Source organism: Lissotriton vulgaris, unplaced genomic scaffold (genome assembly GCF_964263255.1).
Source record: "Lissotriton vulgaris unplaced genomic scaffold, aLisVul1.2 SCAFFOLD_370, whole genome shotgun sequence".
Classification (NCBI taxonomy): domain Eukaryota; kingdom Metazoa; phylum Chordata; class Amphibia; order Caudata; family Salamandridae; genus Lissotriton; species Lissotriton vulgaris.
The window spans coordinates 286,451-304,242 of record NW_028247800.1 but is presented as its reverse complement, the minus strand read 5'-3'; positions in this window follow the sequence as shown (position 1 = coordinate 304,242).

Below are 17,792 nucleotides of genomic sequence, written 5' to 3'. Positions count from 1 at the left end.
GACACACGGTTTAAAAGTTTAGCAATATGAGGCTATGCATAATGCTCCCAGAATGCTCTCTGATTAGATGCAAATATTTGCAGAAGCTTGAAAGCAAGATTAATGATTCTTTGCTTTAGATATAAAATGTCCCTAAAAATGAAAGTAGGAAAAAAAAATTCTTGCTAAACTACTGTAAAATTTCAGGTTCCATTTATTTGCCCAAGAGACAGCCCAGAGGGACGTCCGGGGTACTCCGGGGTGCTCCATGTACCTGAGCTGAAGCCAGGTGAGGTGGGGCCTTTCCTTCCTGCTAACAAGCCAGGAAGATGGTAACAGATCACGTATAAGGTGATATTACTTCTTTTTTATCATTAGCAGTAGCATTAATGGTCCTGAAGAAGCAGCAGGAGACCACCTGGCTCCGTTTGTCTGCAGAAACATGTCGACCTAAGATACTCCCTAGTAGTTATTTGTTACACTACTACCTGCACTGTTTTTATTTACTTTGGGATTGAATGGGGTACAGAATAAATATGTTTTCCCCTGTCACTACCCAATCTTAACATAATCTTGCTTTATTGTTCACTGATTCACTTTCACACTTTCTTTTTCTTGCACTGCTATTCAGTCACCTACGGACATATTTACCCTTCCCTCACGACACGTGTGGTATAGATTAGGCTTATAACATCTGCCAATCTATTGTGGATATTCGACCTTCTAAATATGAGGGTCCCCAGATGATGAAGGGCGGTCTTGTTAGTCGACTGATGGGAACTTGCATATTTGGATAAGTTTCCACAGTTAAGATTTTCTTTTTGGTACACACAGATACATGCTTTAGTTAGTTGTTTGACTTACTGCTATTTTTTGTTGGTGTAGTTACGTAATTAGGGGTCATAGCAGTTCAGGTCGTTAAACCTTCCCCTAGGACCCTCAACCCCCAGTGTTTTTGTAGTCTATTTATTTGCCGCATCATTTAGTAAAATGTGTTGATGCATGCTAGTATTTCCCCAAAATATTCATATTAGAAAATCAGTGTAACCAGTTTCAATAAGATTTTGGGAAACATAAAAATAAACAAGCATTGGTAAAGCCAGTATGTCTGAAATGGTGGTCAGCTTTTTCGTTTTGGCAATGCGTGACTTGTTGTGGCATGGGTTTTTGTAAAACCTTATTGATGTGAGAGCTGCCGGACCCTCACCATTATGACAAACATTAGCAAAAGCAAAAATTGTTTTTGGTCTCAAAAAAGCACACACTGACACATTAGTTATTGGCACTGAACAAAACTACTTGGTGTGCCTATAAGCTCCTTATGAAAGAGCAGAATGCTGTCACTCACGTAAAGCCAGCCGATACAGAGAGAGAATTTTAATAAACACTAAAGGTCATGGTTAACACTAGACCAAATTAGGGGCCCAATTATTAAAGAAAGTTTCAAAAGTGCACCCTTGGTTTATGTCCTTGCATTAAGGGCAGATATATGGCTTTCGTGAATTCACAAGAATTTACAGCAGTAGGGCAATTTGAGAACTGCATTTTAGAATGAGCAAATATGCATGTGTAGATTTGCTCATGCGAAAACCTGAGTGTTTGCAAGTTTATTTTCCCTCCAATCACTTTTTTCCCAACTCTGGAAGAAGGTTTACGCCTGCCATTGTCAGGAGTAAATTTCCAACATTTCTCAGTATTGGAAAAGATTAGAGAAGAGTTGTTGAAAACCCTTAAATCATGCAAGTTAGTAGGTTTGCACAGACTCAAATGGACATTTCAACCCTGCAACTATTGTTTACCACTTCCTTTAGTGCCAGTATGTAGATCTGCGGAAACGTAGCAACATAAAGGGATTACTAGTATTCAAACACTACTATGCTCTGAGCCCTGGCATAATCAGAGAGGCTATATAAGAGCTCTTTTATAATGAGATTTCTGCCATAATTTGTCGCCGCACAACATGGCACCAAAGGGACAAGTAGAATTTGTTACAGAACAAGTAGATTTATGAAGCAACTTGCCCCATGGACAAGTAGATATTTTAATAAATTCCACACCCCTGTTTATTGATGCAAGTTTTGACATTGACAGCCGACACGTGTTTCGCCCTCTATGGCGTATTGCGCCAGGGCTTTCTCAAGGCTAAGTTCAATTTCTTATTGTAATTCTGTAGGATTCTCTGTTATGCATCAGAATAAATATATATCACAATAGAATTCCTTAAATATTTCAATTTGGAGTTAAATCTCCCAAAAAGAACGAGCGTCCCTGTAAAACGCCGAACGCGTGGAGGATGGTGTTCGCTGCTGTTTCCTTTCTGTGTAGTCGTGTTTGTATTTGCTTGTCCTCAATAAATATCTCCACATCCAAAAACACAACAGATTTTCTACGCATTTGAGATGTAAATTCAAGATTCAAGTTATTAACATTAATTTCTTCAAGGAAACGATTGGCAGTACTCTCATCCCCTCTCCAGATAATAAACAAATCATCAATAAAACGATACCAGCATACTAGATGCTTGTTCAAAGTGTCAAAGTGTTCCGCCATGAGGACCTGTTCCTCCCAGTACCCCATATGTAAACAGGCATAACTGGGAGAAAAACAGGCCCCCATGGCAACTCCCCTTGTTTGATGATATATATAATTCTGGAACAAGAAGAAATTATTCTCCAAACACATCATTATCATAGTTAACAACATTTTGTTATGCGCAGCCATTCCTATCGGTCTGTTATTCAGAAAGTATTTTGTGGCCCTGATGCCATCCCGGTGGTGTATGCTGGTATACAAGGAACTGACATCCAATACAACCAACAAGAAATCATCTTCCCATACAATACCGGAGAATTTGCGCAAAAGGCACCTGTATCCTGTACATAGGATCTTAAAGATTTGACATGGTCCTGTAAAAAGAAGTCTACATATTTGGATACATTCTCTAAAGTACTGCCCCTAGCCGATATAATGGGCCGTCCTGGTGGTTTGAGAATATTTTTGTGGGCTTTTGGAATGAAGTATATTACTGGCAGGATAGGGTAGTCCACCTTTAAGTATTTCAATTCATCCTTTGTAATCAGTCCTACTGATTTCCAAGCCAGTAATTTTCCTTGGCAGTTATTCCATGAATCTTTAACAATGGACAGTGTACTCCTTTTGTAACAGTCTCTGTTATTTAAATGCAACAAGGCTTACTCCATGTATAAGGCCCGTGGCCACAGAACCACGTTGCCCCCCTTGTCAGATTGTCTTACAATAATGTTTTTATTTTCTCTCAATTTCTTAACCAGTTGAAAATATTTGTTGTCCTGTTCACTATATTTCTTCTTTTTGTACGAAATTGAAATATGTAGTTTTTTAAGTTCCATAGTCACTTTATCATTAAATAAGTCAAGATTATCCTTGAGCATTAGGGGACAGAACGTGGATTTTACTTTAAATGGCGTGTCAACTGTCCTCCCCGCAAGGTACTCCAAAACTGCATCTTGATTGACTCCCTCATGTTCCGTTTGTAATTCTATCAGGTCAATCAGTAGGCCTGCATCTCTGGCCGTCAGAATCGATGGACTCTCAGCGATATCAGATCCCTGTAACTCTGTAGTCTTGCGACTTTGGCTCCCCTGCACGGTAAACTGTTTGCGTAACTTCAATTTACGTACAATTTTGAACATATCTATTCTAGTTTCAGCATAATTGAATCTGACTTTGGGGCTGTAGGAGAGGCCTAGACTTAAAATTCTGTTTTCTTCCTCATTGAGACTCATATCTGTTAGGTTCACTACTGATTTGGCGTCCGCCGGCTCAGTGACTGTACTTATCTGCGTCTCCATCCCTGAACTCTTTTTTTGTTGTATGCCCTGTTGCTTCTGCCTGCATCGGCGCCTGGCCCACCGTTTTTCGGTCCTTCTGCTGGGGGCTTTGCCACTTGTGCACGAGGTCTTAATGTTTGTTTTCTGCCCTGCCTAATGAAATGTAGTTCTTGCCCTAGGGTTGGCTTTGGAAACCTCAATCCACTTGTAGATCTTTGTTGCTCACCCTCTGACTCACTGTCAATGACCGAGCTGGCATCTGTGGCTGAACCTGATGTGGATGCAACTGCATTCTCGCCAGATTTTTTGTTGTTTGTTACTGCTGCACTCTGTGTGATACTGGCAGCTTTGACCGCATCAAACCTTTTTGCAAACGTGAAAACACGTCCTTGCTCATGGTCAATTTTGTCTCTTTGGAATTTAAACATTTTTCTCATCTTAATAATGTCTTCCTCCCTATGCAGTCTTACCATCGTGTCAACCCTGTATTTTTTCTCTTCCGTCCCCTCTCCCAGTTTTTCAATTATGATTTCAACTTCATCAATCTGTTTTTGCAATTTTTCCTGGTCACTGATAGCATACTTAATCAGAATTTGTACTAATCTGCGGGAGGAATCCAAGTTCCAATTAGCCCAATCTGTTAACATCGCAGGGTCAGGGTTTACATAGCTCGGGGCCAGCGTGATCCTGAGGCCCCTCGGAATCCTGCCCACCTCCAAATAGCGTGTTAGGGATTTGTTCTCCCACCATTTGGCTTGCTCTGCCCTCATTAGTTTCTCCAATTTTTTTAAATGTCCCCTGGCGCCCATGCTCTCCTCTGGATATATATATATATCCCAGAGAAAAGATCTTGTTGTGATCATAGATTTGAGGCGCGCACCAGGAATGCTTGCCGACACGATAAAAACACCAAACAGGCGCTTTTCGGCACAATCGCCTTCCTAAATGTCGGTGTGGCTGGTTTTCATTCATTATTTAAAGAAAATGAAAATAAAAGAAGGAAGTAGTTCATTGGTAATAGATCTCAAGGTAGTCTCTTACAAATCACAGAGGTGTGTTTCACTGTTGGCCATTTTATAATGGTACAGTTTTTAGCAATTGCAATGCTTCCTCCTAGAGGAAGGGCCCCAAAGTGTTAGAAATGGGGTGACCAATTCTATGGGGGATAGCATGGTGCCTACCTCGCGTAGTGTGACGTTGGAGGGAGCCTCAGGCCCGTAGTACCCTTTTACCAACTCTCCTCCTACCAAACTGCCACTGGTCCTCCCACCTGGGGTCCACACCCTCAGGCTGACCAGCCACCAGGGGCGAGGCTCTCCTCCCCCTAGCTTTCCTTCTGGGGTTATGCCCTCTCCTCCTGCGTGGGAAACCCTCAGGACACCACTCTCACCCCAACCTAGATTCTAAACCCTTAGGTTGAACTGGTGACATGGGTGAGTCCTCCCTCTCCCTGCACCCCCTCCCAGAGTTCCGCACCCTCCTACCTGGAGAAGTACCCCTGATAGTCAAACCCGGGGGGACATTGTTTACAGACGTCCCACCCGCCAGGTCAGGCAACCCCTGTCCCTGGCCTCCCAACCCAGGATCTACGCCCTGTGGCTGAACCGGGGCCAGAGGAGAGACCTTCCTCCCTCTGCACCCCCTTGCAGAGTTCAGCACCCTCCCACCTGGAGTAGTACCCCTGGAAGTCAAACCGGTAGGGACCTTGATTACAGGTGCCCCACCCTCCAGGTCAGGCAACCCCTGAACCTGGAACCCCAGCCCAGGATCCAAACCCTGCGACTGGCCAGACCCCCAAACCTCTGGAGCTCTGATTACAGATGTTCCAGGTTCTCCTGACACGAGGGGATCCCTTTAACTGGAAGGAACATCAGGACAGCATAGGCTCCCAACCTGGGGTTCCCTTCTGAAACTCTCCAGCCCCTGTGACTGCGGTTGGGGCACCTCGGGACACCTCTCCGTCTCATTCCTTCCTGTAGATAGGATGTGAGGCCCTACATCCCTCTCACTATACTGGGACCTAGCTCGGCTATTCCTCACCTATCCCGCCTCGCTGGGTCAGAAGATCGCTGCGCCACCCCCTTCAGGATCACTCCCCAGTGCCCTCTCAGACTCTCTGGCACTTACCCAAAGGTCTGCCTCCCGTGCAAGTTCCCTGGGGTCTGAGTACCCACACTGCAACAAGTGGTGACGCAGCTTTGGGAAGCAACTCCTTAGCATGTGCTCCCTGATAACTGCATGGCACAGCCCTTTCCAATCCTCGACTGCACTACTCACCACCCAATCCTCCAATGCAGTCCAACACTCCTCCGCAAACTCTCCCCAGGACTGGTGGGACAGTTTTCCCCTGCCCCTGAACACCAACCCGTCCCCCTCTTCTTGGGAATCAGGCACCGTCTCCTGGGCTCTGGGAGTGGGATTCCCTGCACTGGAACCACTCTCGCTGCCACCACTGGATCCCGCCCTCACTGGTGACTCCAGACTCTCTAAAACCACTCTCATGGGACAGCCTACCCACCTGAGCTAGTCTCTCCCTGGCAAAGGCCCTCTCCTCCTCCGCCACCCTCTCCTGTGCTAGGACCTTCTCCGTCTCTAGCCTCTTCTCTTCCACCCTCAGCTGCACTAACTCCTTGGCATGCCTGAGCTTGTACAGCGCCAGCTGATGTTCCCTTTCTTCCCTCCTATCTACCCACTCTTCTGGGGACAGGGAAAGGGATGGGGCAGTGCCCCCGGGACTGGACCCAGCGCGGGACTCCCTATCTATGGTGTCCACATTAGCTACTGGCGTCTCTGCCCTATAAACTTCTTCCTCCTCCTCAGAATCACCACGCTCCAGGGTTATGGACTGGGAGCCCTCACTCTGGTCTCTACCAAATCCACCATTTAAATACGCAGAGGGGTAATCGGACAGGTCACCCCAGGGCTCTAAGGGTTCCCCCCTCTTGAGGGCCTCATACAGAAATAACTTCCTGTGAATGTTGCCTACTAGGGGTATCCCTCTCTCTCGGCAGAAGTACATCACTTCCTGCTCGGTGTACTCCATGAGGTAATCCTCATCATAAACCAACCCCATCTTGGCAAGGTACACACGGGACACACCACACACAGTGCAACAGGGGGACACAATTCCCCAAAAACACTTTTCAGGAGGAAGCAATAATAAAGAAAAGACAATAGTAAGAAAAAGCACAATAATCCCCAAGAAAAACTGTGATTACTCTTCAATGCTCTATTTGCAGGGTAGCCCGTGGCCGCAGTGGTACTGCGCAAACACAAGTCCTATCCCACCGCTCGCCAACAATGTTAGAAATGGGGTGACCAATTCTACGGGGGTAGCATGGTGCAGAGCGGGCAGGCCAAACTCCTGAGGATATGTGTGAAGCATCCACGCAGTACCCACAGAAAACACACCAGGCACAGCACAAAAAGAGACACAACACCGGTTTGGATGAAAAAGAATAACTCATGTATTATCTCCAACCTGCAAAAGTAAGGCACAGTAATCACAGTGGGGCGCCAAGGGGCACCTGGGCAATGTATACCGGGGGGATTATTTACAGGAAAAAGGGAAAAAGAAGGAAAAAGGCAAGTCCATGAGATTCCAGAGCTGAAATAAAACAAAGCACTATCATTTGACAAGGCACATCAGGGTCAATATTGCAGGGAAAACGTAGGCATTAATTCTGGGCATAACCTTAGCATAATCACCTTAGCAAGGGGCATCAGACACCTGGTGCAGGGTATAACACAGGGCCTAGAACGTTAGGATGCGTCATCAAGGGGCCATTGGCATCAAATGCATAACAGTAGGCTCAGGTCACAACAGTCCTTCAAAATTCAGGCAACATTTCTCATGTAACCAGGGGTCCAAGTGACGGTCCCCTCTACACCCCTACAAAAGAGGCAACACTTTTGGGAAGCGTAAACATAGCAACAAAAAGTTAGGCAACATTTCATGGGGTAGGCCTAAATATCCACAAGAGGCCTCAGCAGGATCACTACAACGGCATTGCATGGGTCCACAAGCCCCTAAACCCCTATTGCATGGCTCGTTAATAACAGTAACTCAGCTGCCTGCTTGAAGGCGGGCTACAGCAACCACTCCCCCAGCCAGGGGTTAACTTTATTACCCACAACAGATAGTCACCCAGCACTTAATGCGGGCTCTTGCCCAGTCCAGGAATCCTTGCCAATATAACTGGGGCCAACTACAGTTCCCAGGCAGGGATTAATTCAGGGTGTGCCTCCGCTGGTCAAGGCGAGTATCGTCGGGCAGTCAGGCACACATCTACCCTGGAAGCCTTTGGCCTGACCTGTGGGCATATTCTGGTGCCATGTGCATCATTAGGCACCACATTCCCCGGTAAGGACACCCCTGTCCTTGGGGGTGAGCCCCCACAACAAAACACTGGTCCCGGGGGCGGGCACCGATCCTGTGCCCCTACACACCCCCCAACTCCACTGCAAACAGCCCCACTCAACAGGCTCCTGGCGATGTCTCTGGCGGGTGCTGAGGGACTCCGTGAAAGCTACAGGGCTCCCCCTTCCACCTGGAGGCCCCGCAACGTCGCATCTTGCTTCTGGTTTCCCTTCAGGCTTCTACCTCCTTCTCGGCCGGTCTGGGTGAGGCAGGGGGCTCCCTCTCGCTTCGGAGCCCTCACGATGAGGCCGGGACCGTCCTCGGCTTCCTTGTTCCACCTTCAGCTGTCCGGGCCAATCAGGGACGGTCTTCTCGGGGCGCGCCCGCAACCGCCAATCACAGCATGGCTTGCGGGGCGTGACAGCCGCAACCAATGGCTGTGCAGCAGGCGGGGCGCGGCTGGTGACGTGGCTGGCGCCCCGGCCTCGTGATGCTGCCCTTCCCGGCCTCTCTAGGCCCAAAGCGGACCTCCTCAATGCCGCAGTGGCCCTCTCCTGGCTCCGGGGGCCGCTGCGGAAATACAGGCAAACAGCGGTCACCTAGCTGATGGGATGTCGGGTCGCAGCAGTGATGGTGATACCTTACTGAGGGGTAGGCTCCCTCCAACGTCACACTACGCGAGGTAGGCACTCGCTCGTGGTGCAGGCAAACGCGGGGTGGGCACCCGCTTTGATCTAATTTTGCATAAAGACGCCAAAACGCGGGGTAGGCATCCATGGCGCTTTCAAGCCCACCGTTTTTCCTGCCCCCCGCGCTTAGCAGACACAGCGCTATGAAAGGGGCAACAGCGCTTCAACACACACAGCAGGGCAGTCTTGGTCACGGCACTCTGGGGACACGAGGCAGTCTCCTGCAGGCCAGCGCTTTCAAGGGCCCAGTTCTAGGCTGGATAGCGCTTCCAGGCCCACAGCGCTTCTTCTAGGCACATCGCTTTAGGATTGTGGCGCTTAGGTGGCAGACAGTCCCAGCCGCAAGCCCCAGGGTAACTCTCCTCACCTCCTGGGGGGTCCAGGCCAGCCCCAATAGAGTGCTTTCCTCTTCAGGCGCTTTCAGGTGCGGCGCTTGCGTGGCACCAGGTCCCACCAGCCTCAGGGACCTAGGGGGCCCTCCTTCTTCCGGGGGCAGTGGGGCAGAGCAACAGGCACTACTGGGCCAGGTCAACAGTTAGTGGGGACTCATCAAAACAGGGGGGAAGCCTTCCACCATCCTCCACTGTAGCGTGGCCCTACACAGCAGCCTGAACTTCTGCAGTGGGGCTTCCATTAGCCCTGGTGACAGCAGAGGGGTTCCAGTTAGGTGCAGGGTCCAGCACACAGGCCCAAGTGGCGGTATCCCCTGGCAGCAGGTCCCCTCACGTTCCTGTCCCTGCTCTGTCTCAGCACATGGTGGCAGATCCCCCTTATTTATATCCCCCTCACCCCACCTACCAGGCAATGCCGGAAGCTTCTAGAATTCTATACAGGCTGGCTGTATATAATTTTACATATTTGATGACCTAATAAAAAGGAGAGATACATGAACCTCCATGAAAACGACGCTGGACAAAAATTTCTCTTTGTGCTAATTCGAATTTATTGTCACATTGTTGTTGAGACTCTTTAGGAGTGCGCAGGATTTTGTGTTTATCCATTGATAATTATACTTCTGATTTAATTCATCATGAAATCAAAGTGATGGTGAGCAATCATCATAGTGCAGTATTATTCAATAATTATTCAATAGTCTTTTTTGTCCGTTCCACTTGGACGGACTGCCCTGGCTTACTGCTGCCATAAAAGGTTTGTTATCTTCTTTATGGGTCCAAACAGATGGCCCCATAAAGAAGATAATAAACCTTTTACCCCAGCAGGAAGTCAGGCCAAGTCTGTCCAAGTGGGACGGCAGAAAAACAGAAAAGTGCCGGTCATGACGAGCGCTTGTTGTAATAGTGCGCTAAACCCGGAAAAATAGACAAAAAGAATGGTTTTTGATCGGCCTTTCGGCGCTTAACGTTGCCTAATTGGTCTTTTCTTTTGATATAAATTAGTCAAACGTGTAGTTTAATTTGTTTTTTCCGCTGCCACATAATTGAAGTGATTCTGCTGACAAGTTAAGCAACTGTTTCTTTACAAAATAAAAAAGTCTCATTGTCACTGACCACATGGCTGTCCACTTGACGCCTGGTGCTAGCGCGCGCCGGCGCTGACAGCCGTGTGTGCTCCCCGGGCCGCAGCAGACTTCACTCAATGCCGGCAGCAGCAGCTGAACAACTAAAGATCAGCTCTGCCTCTCTCCGACTAGGTGCTTGCTACAATGTTATTAACAATCTGCCTGCCTGCTGCTGAAATCCGTCCTCACGTCCTCCTGGAACAGGAAGTGAGGCAGTATGAGTGAGGTCGGTGACCAGAAGCGGCAGGGCCCGATCAACCGGGGACTCGACTGGAGGAGTTGCAGCTGTGTCGTCCGGTCCGCGCGGCGTCCCTTAAACAGTTTTACTTCTTTTGAGACTGTTTGAGTCTAGTGCGTGCTGCTGCTAGGCCTGCGCAAGAGGGGCAATAATTTATATTAAAAACCGGCCCGGCCTTGTTATTGGATCAGCGGGACGCCACGCGGCACAGCATGACCGCCTGCTGGCAGTCACTCAGGGTCAGTCAGCACAACCACAGCATGATGATCGGGCACTGTGGGGGAGACTGCACCCAGTGCTGCACAGCCGTGCGGCTCAGTCACGGTCCGCCGCAGCCACAGGAACCCCTGTGGGCACAATGGCTGAGCAAGTGGTCACTCGCACCACCACCATGGCGGTATTGATCTCATAGACCCGACGGACCCCACTGGCTCCAGCGGCTAGGCTGCTGAAAGTGAACCACGCCAGCCCGGCCCGTCAGAGTGGTTTTAGCAGCAGAGTCCTGTCATCAGAGTCCTGTGAAGCAGATTGTGTGCCAGAATCATTCTGTGTTGGTTGCCACGGTAGTCTCCACAAGTCCTAGCGGGCCAGCCACCACAGGGCCCACCTGCAGAGAAGTAAGTACCTGAACCAACTGACAGTAATCATCTCTTAGTTGCACTGACTTGCTGCTTAAAATTTACTTTTTCTGCTGGCGCGCGGTCATGAGATTGTCAGATCTTTTGTCGTCCAGGGCCCTCTCACTTGGACACTGCATTGTTCTGCCGTCCATGTGACTCATGCGGCTGCCCTCTAGTGAAGCTCCTGTTAGGTGACCACAGAATATGGGCCGATCTCCTCTCTGTCCACCCGTTGCCTGGCCAAAATGTCAGCTTCCGTACCCAGTTCTGGAATACTCCAGGGCTTATTTTCACATCTACAGAAAAAAACAGTGGGCAATGTGTGGTATTCATTCAAGCTTTACCCCTCAGTTTTGATGTTTGGGGCGCACAGCACTGTGGGGATGCTGATTCTGGGAGCCAGGAGTGGAGTGCTAAAACACACGTCCACTTCATTTGACCACTGGCCACCAAATTTGCATCTTTAAATCTAAGAGTTGTACTCTTAACACAAAGGTACTCCTTTCATGAAACTGTTAAACATAGACAGATCATAAATTGAGTAATTTTTGATTCAATGTAAAGAGGAAAAGGAAGTCCACCCTTGCCTGTAAGCTTTCAACCAGTCTGTAGTTTCATTTGAGAGTACAAGACATATGTGTAGTGAAAATAAATATGGTGTTATTTAGAGCAGGTTTATTAACTAAGCTGCCTGCCCTTAAAGTAGGATATTGGTATGGTACAGATATATAGACGACGTCTTCATGATCTGGACTGGGGATGAGCTAGACCTGCACAACTTCTTTGAATGGCTCAATAATCATTCGGACGACATCAAATTCACAATGCACATGAGCAAAGATTCAATTGAATTCCTTGACATTAGTATAAAAGAAATGGAAGGCAAACTATATACCACCCTGTACAGAAAACCAGCAGAAAGAAACACCTTGCTGAGATATAAAAGCCACCATACCAGAGGTCTACGGGACAACCTGCCCTTCGGGCAATTTCTCCGCATCAGGAGAAACTGCACTTTGAGGGAGGTCTTTTTTAGAGAATCGGATGACCTAATCCTTCGCCTGATCGAAAGGGGTTACCCCAAGAGATTGGTGAAAAGATCCAGAAAAATTGCCTGGTTCCAGGACATAACTACTCTATTGATGCCAAAAGAACGCCAGGCATCTCAGGAACTAATGATATGTGTCACTACATACTGCACCAAAAGCAATGAAATAAAGAGAATAATTAATAAACACTGGGGTTTGGTTGCAGACATCATAGAAAGCCCAGAACCACCAATGCATGCCTTCAAAAAGGCAAGAAGCATAAAAGACCACGTTGTCCGTTCCCTTCTGGACACACCGCAGGCACCAACCATCCAAGGACTCTGGAATCTACCAGAAGTGGCAGGCCATTTTCGGTGCACGTCATGCAAAGCCTGCCCTACATGTTGGGAGACAAAACAAGTTACCAACAACAATCTAACGGTAGAACTCAGATCTTTCACGAACTGTAACTCGAGCGGAGTAATTTACGCTATCATCTGTCCATGTGACCTTATGTACATAGGGCAAACTAAACAAAAGATAAAAAACCGAATCTTCCAGCATTGCAGCAGGATCCGCTGCCAAACAGCAGGGGCACCCCTGGTAGAACACTACACGGAAAACAATCACACTTGTGAATCCATGAAATGGGTCATACTTGAAAAAATCACCTTAGGACCGAGAGGAGGAAATCTGAATTCCATCCTTAATATTAGGGAGTGCAAATGGATGCACAAATTCAACACCATACACAAAGGTTTGAACGAGCTTGATGCGAACTTTGCTCAAATGGCAGGACTGGACCCAGAACCATTCTAAAGAATTCTGGGCACACGATCTCACTGTCAATATGTCCCTTTCGGAGCAAGAAATGTTAACTGAGCGCATAGGTACCGACTCCCATTACTGACTTCAGATACATAATTTCTCAACAGACACCTCTTCATCTATAAAACACACTATTATGTTGTTCAGAAGGTACTTCAAAATGTAATACTGTCGAGAGTGCATTGATGAATTACAAAGGTGGCTATTCTTTTTAAATTATAGAACCCCTTTTTTTAAACTTTTGAGCCTTACAAATGTCTACTTGCATATTCAATCATACAAATGTTTGTAAATGCCACAATGACAGAGGTCTCAGTACTGCTATGGTAATTATGTATTTTTTGACATTTTTCTTATAAGTGTGTACCTGCATATTCAATCAATCCAATGTTTCTGAATGCCACAATGACATAGATCTCAGTATTTTTCTTGAAATTGTGTATTGTTTTACATTGGTTGGGATTTTATGACAAGATGCTAATATCCGGAGATTGTACAAACACTAACTTTGCCCTTCAAAACAAACCACTCTCTCATCCGATCCATGAAAACTACAACTCTTTCTATACAGTCCCTCGCCTAGACGCCACGGCACATTCGCCCGGGAGCCTGAAAGCCATTGATTGGCTATTCTAGCCGAGCCCCTCAGCTCTAAGCATCTAGCGGCAGCACCGCGAGCCTCCTCACAATTACGGAGGGAGCGACGTGCGCTGATGACTGCAGCCCCCGCGCTGTACAAGGTATGAGAGAGCCCCGTATTAAGCTGCCCTCAACTAAGCTCACCATGGCAACTTGTTTTTAATAACCCCCACTTAGCACGAATAATGTAAGCGGGCACAATATTATGTACGTCCCATTACATGGCGTCCCATTACATGACGCCCAGCAATACTGCTTCAGTTCAGTATTTGCCGTGCCTCACTGTTGTTTTAAAAATTTCGAACATTGTACCATTTAACGAGTTTAACAAGCACGGAAAACACAACAGCGGTCATGTTAAAATGTTCACCATGTTACATGCCGCAAAACAATACTACTTCGGCATTTTCCGTGCATTACTGCAGTTTTTAGGTCTCTGACATTGTAAACATTTAACGTGTTATACCACTCTCTTAAATGATCAGCCTTTAAATAGATCCTCCTCTTTACCCCTCCAGAAAGGTGCGCGGTGTACAAGAATTTACAATATGAAGAATTAACAATACCTCTACTTCATCTTAAAGAAATCCAATCGCAGTAAGTTTACGTACAATGTCATCCTCTTTGCTGGTGGACTTATTAACCGTTAGTATTCCCGCTAAAACCCCTCCCCCCATTGTACTAATTTTCAGAAACAGAAAAGAGCACGCTTTAGCCCTAGACGTGACGCAAGATTCGCCGTCCGCCATTCTCCATGTAGGTAAACCCTACATTTAACTTATAACAAAATGCTATCTCACCACATAGCTAACTAACACTAGGCAATGCTATATTTTCCAGGCTCTCTTCTTTGTCCTGATGAAGACCCCAACATGAGGCGAGACTAACCCTTTAACGTACTCGGGGTCGAAACGTAGACTACGCCATACCCTACACACCATAGGAACAAAAGAACGAATTAATCTCACCTATGTGTGATGTATTTTGGGAACACATTTATTACCTTGATTGTAAAGGCGTTTTGATTTGATTGTGATGTACCATTGTCACACCACCTTTACCTCGTCCCACACATATTCCTCACTCCCTTTTCCCCATCTCTCTGAGAGCACCATTTTTGTAATGACTTTACAATTACATTACTAATATGTTGATGGTTTATAAATAATTATATGCAGTAATAAGTATAATGAAAACTGTTCTACACTGAATAAATACAATTTACTTTTGAATACTGCATACGTCACTCTTGATAAGCCAAGCTTACCCACAGTGAAACACAATTGTGGTGTTTGTTGATATGTATTAACATGAAATAATTTCAAAATATACTCAACCAACTCGGACCACCCTTCTTTTTTACTTACTTATTGACCCAGGTCCATGAGTTTTGAGGGCCCACCCCTTTACAACTCACATGCCCTTAAACTACAATCACGCAGTCTGTCTCCTCACTGTAGTTTCAGCCAGTGCATTACCGCACTACTCAAACTCATTTTGGCTGGGGGTGAGGTAGACTTGGAGCCACTGTCAGGTTAGAAGTGTACTAGGTTAGTTGCTTTTCAATTTCAGGTGCTTTGCAGCAGTTTTAAGATGATCTTCTTAGAGTTTTTCTTTGTTCACATGAGTGTACTTTCTGCTATTTATATGTTTCCCTCGTCTTCATTGCTTGATTTTGCTCACAAGAGAGTGTCACTCATAATTACACTGAAATTATGACAATGTCACATATAGCAATCTGAAACCTTGGCAGCTAAGTCTGGGTTAGCCGGGGAGACACACCATGTAGTGCACCTCCACCAGCTCCAAACCTTAGGGAGCTTTTGAGCAGTACACTTAGCAAGTCTTTGGTGGGGGACATGGGCTGTTGTTACAACAGTCTGCTATAAAAGCTGGGGGTACCTAGTGCCAGCCTTGCTGTGTTTAAACATCTATGAAGGTAGAGGTTGAGTTTTTAATTCTTATGAAATTCTATCTACTTACGGAGGGGTCCCAGAAATTAGCCAAAATACAGTAAAAAAACTATTCAGAAAAATGGGAAAAACGGGCTACAAATGAAAGCGCCTGGGTTTTCCCCTGCAAATGTTATCAAAAAAGGGTTTGTGGAGCTGAAATCACAATTATTTCAGCTTTTATGGAATGACAGTCTTTTGTCAGAGAACCAACATTTTTTACACAGTTTTGGCATTTTTCTGGGACATAGCCTATTTTTGCTATTTTTAGTGCTTTCAACCTCCTTCCAGTTAATGGTAAAAATGGGTATGAAAACAATAATGGATACTGGAAAGCTATACATTTTAGAAATGTAGACACAATTTTGAATTCAGAAAGGGGTCATTTGTGTAGATCCATCAAGGTTTCTTTATAGAAACTAACAGTTAAATATTGGAAAAATTGAAAATTAGTTGAAAAAAACAGCCTTTTGGGTCAACGTTTTCACTTGTAACTTGTTGTAATTGTGAAAGCTCTTTGGGAATACTCATTCTAGCATGAGAATTATTGGTCATTTTTCAAGATGCCTTATTTTTTACACAATGTCTTTCATTTGGAAGGCAGAAATGCATCAAAACTCAATAGGTAATAACAGTTGCCTTACAAATCTGAATTACCCTAAGTCTCCCGATAAAAATGGTACCTCACTTGGGTGAGTAGGCATAGTGTCCACGACCGGAAAGGGCTCAAAACCCAATGTGAACACACCACATTTTATCAATGAAAATTTACCCTTTTTTTGCGCAGTGTGTAGCTGTCGTTTTTTAACCCTAGCTCTGCTGGCACCTAGGAAAACCTAGCAAACCCATACATTTTTGAAAACTAGACACCCAGGGGAATCCAGGATGGGGGATTTTATTGCCTGCCACCAGGTTCTGTTACCCAGAATCCCTTGCAATCCTACAGAATTGTCAAAAAAGCCACATTTTCCCCACATTTCTGTGGTGGAAAGTTTTGTAATCTGCGTGGATCCACACATTTCTACACACCATGCGTTCCCCAAAGTCTTACGAGAAAAACAGTACCTCACTTGTGTGGGTAATCCTAGTGCCCGCAACAGGAAACGGAGCGAAACGCAACGTGGTCATACCTCAATCTCGCAGTGAAAAATGACCCTTTTTTGGCAAAGTGCCTAACTGTAGTTTTTGTACCCTAGCTCTGCCGGCACTTAGGGAAACCTGGCAAACCTATACATTTTTGAAAACTAGACACCCTGGGGAAATCAGGATAGGGTGACTTGACTGCCTCCCACCAGGTTCAGTTACCCAGAATCTCTTGCAAACCTAAACAATTGTTAAAAATAAATACATTTTCCCTGCATTCCTGTGCTGGAAAGTACTGAAATCTGCGTGGATCCACACATTTCTACCCACCCCACGTTTCCCAAAGTCTTCCGAGAAAAATGGTACCTCACTTGCAAAACCCAACGTGGTCCCACCTCAATTTCGCAGAGAAAAATGACCCTTTTTTGGCAAAGTGCCTAGCTTTAGTTTATGAACCCTAGCTCTGACGGCACCTAGAAAAAACTTAGCAAACCTATACATTTTTTTAAACTAGACACCCAGGGGAATACAGGATGGGGTGACTTGACTGCCTCCCACCAGGTTCTGTTACCCAGAATCCCTTGCAAACCTAAAAAATTGACAAATAAAACACATTTTCCCCACATTTCTGTGGTGGAAAGTTCAGGAATCTGCATGGATCCAGAAGTTTCCTTCCACCCAGCGCTCCCCAAAGTCTTCAGAGAAAATGGTACCCCACTTGTGTGGGTCAGCTTAGTGCCTGCGACAGGAAACGGCGCAAAACGCAACATGGTCACACCTCAATTTCGCAGTGAAAAATGACCCTTTTTTGGCAAAGTGCCTAGCTGTAGTTTTTTAACCCTAGCTCTTTCAGCTCCTAGGAAAACCTAGCAAACCTATAGATTTTATTAAAGTAGACACCCAGGGGAATCCAGGATGGGGTGACTTGACTGCCTCCCACCAGGTTCTGTTACCCAGAATCCCATGCAAACCTAAAAACCTAAAAAATTGTCCAAAAAGCACATTTTGCCCACATTTCGGTGGTGGAAAATTATGGAATCTGCGTGGA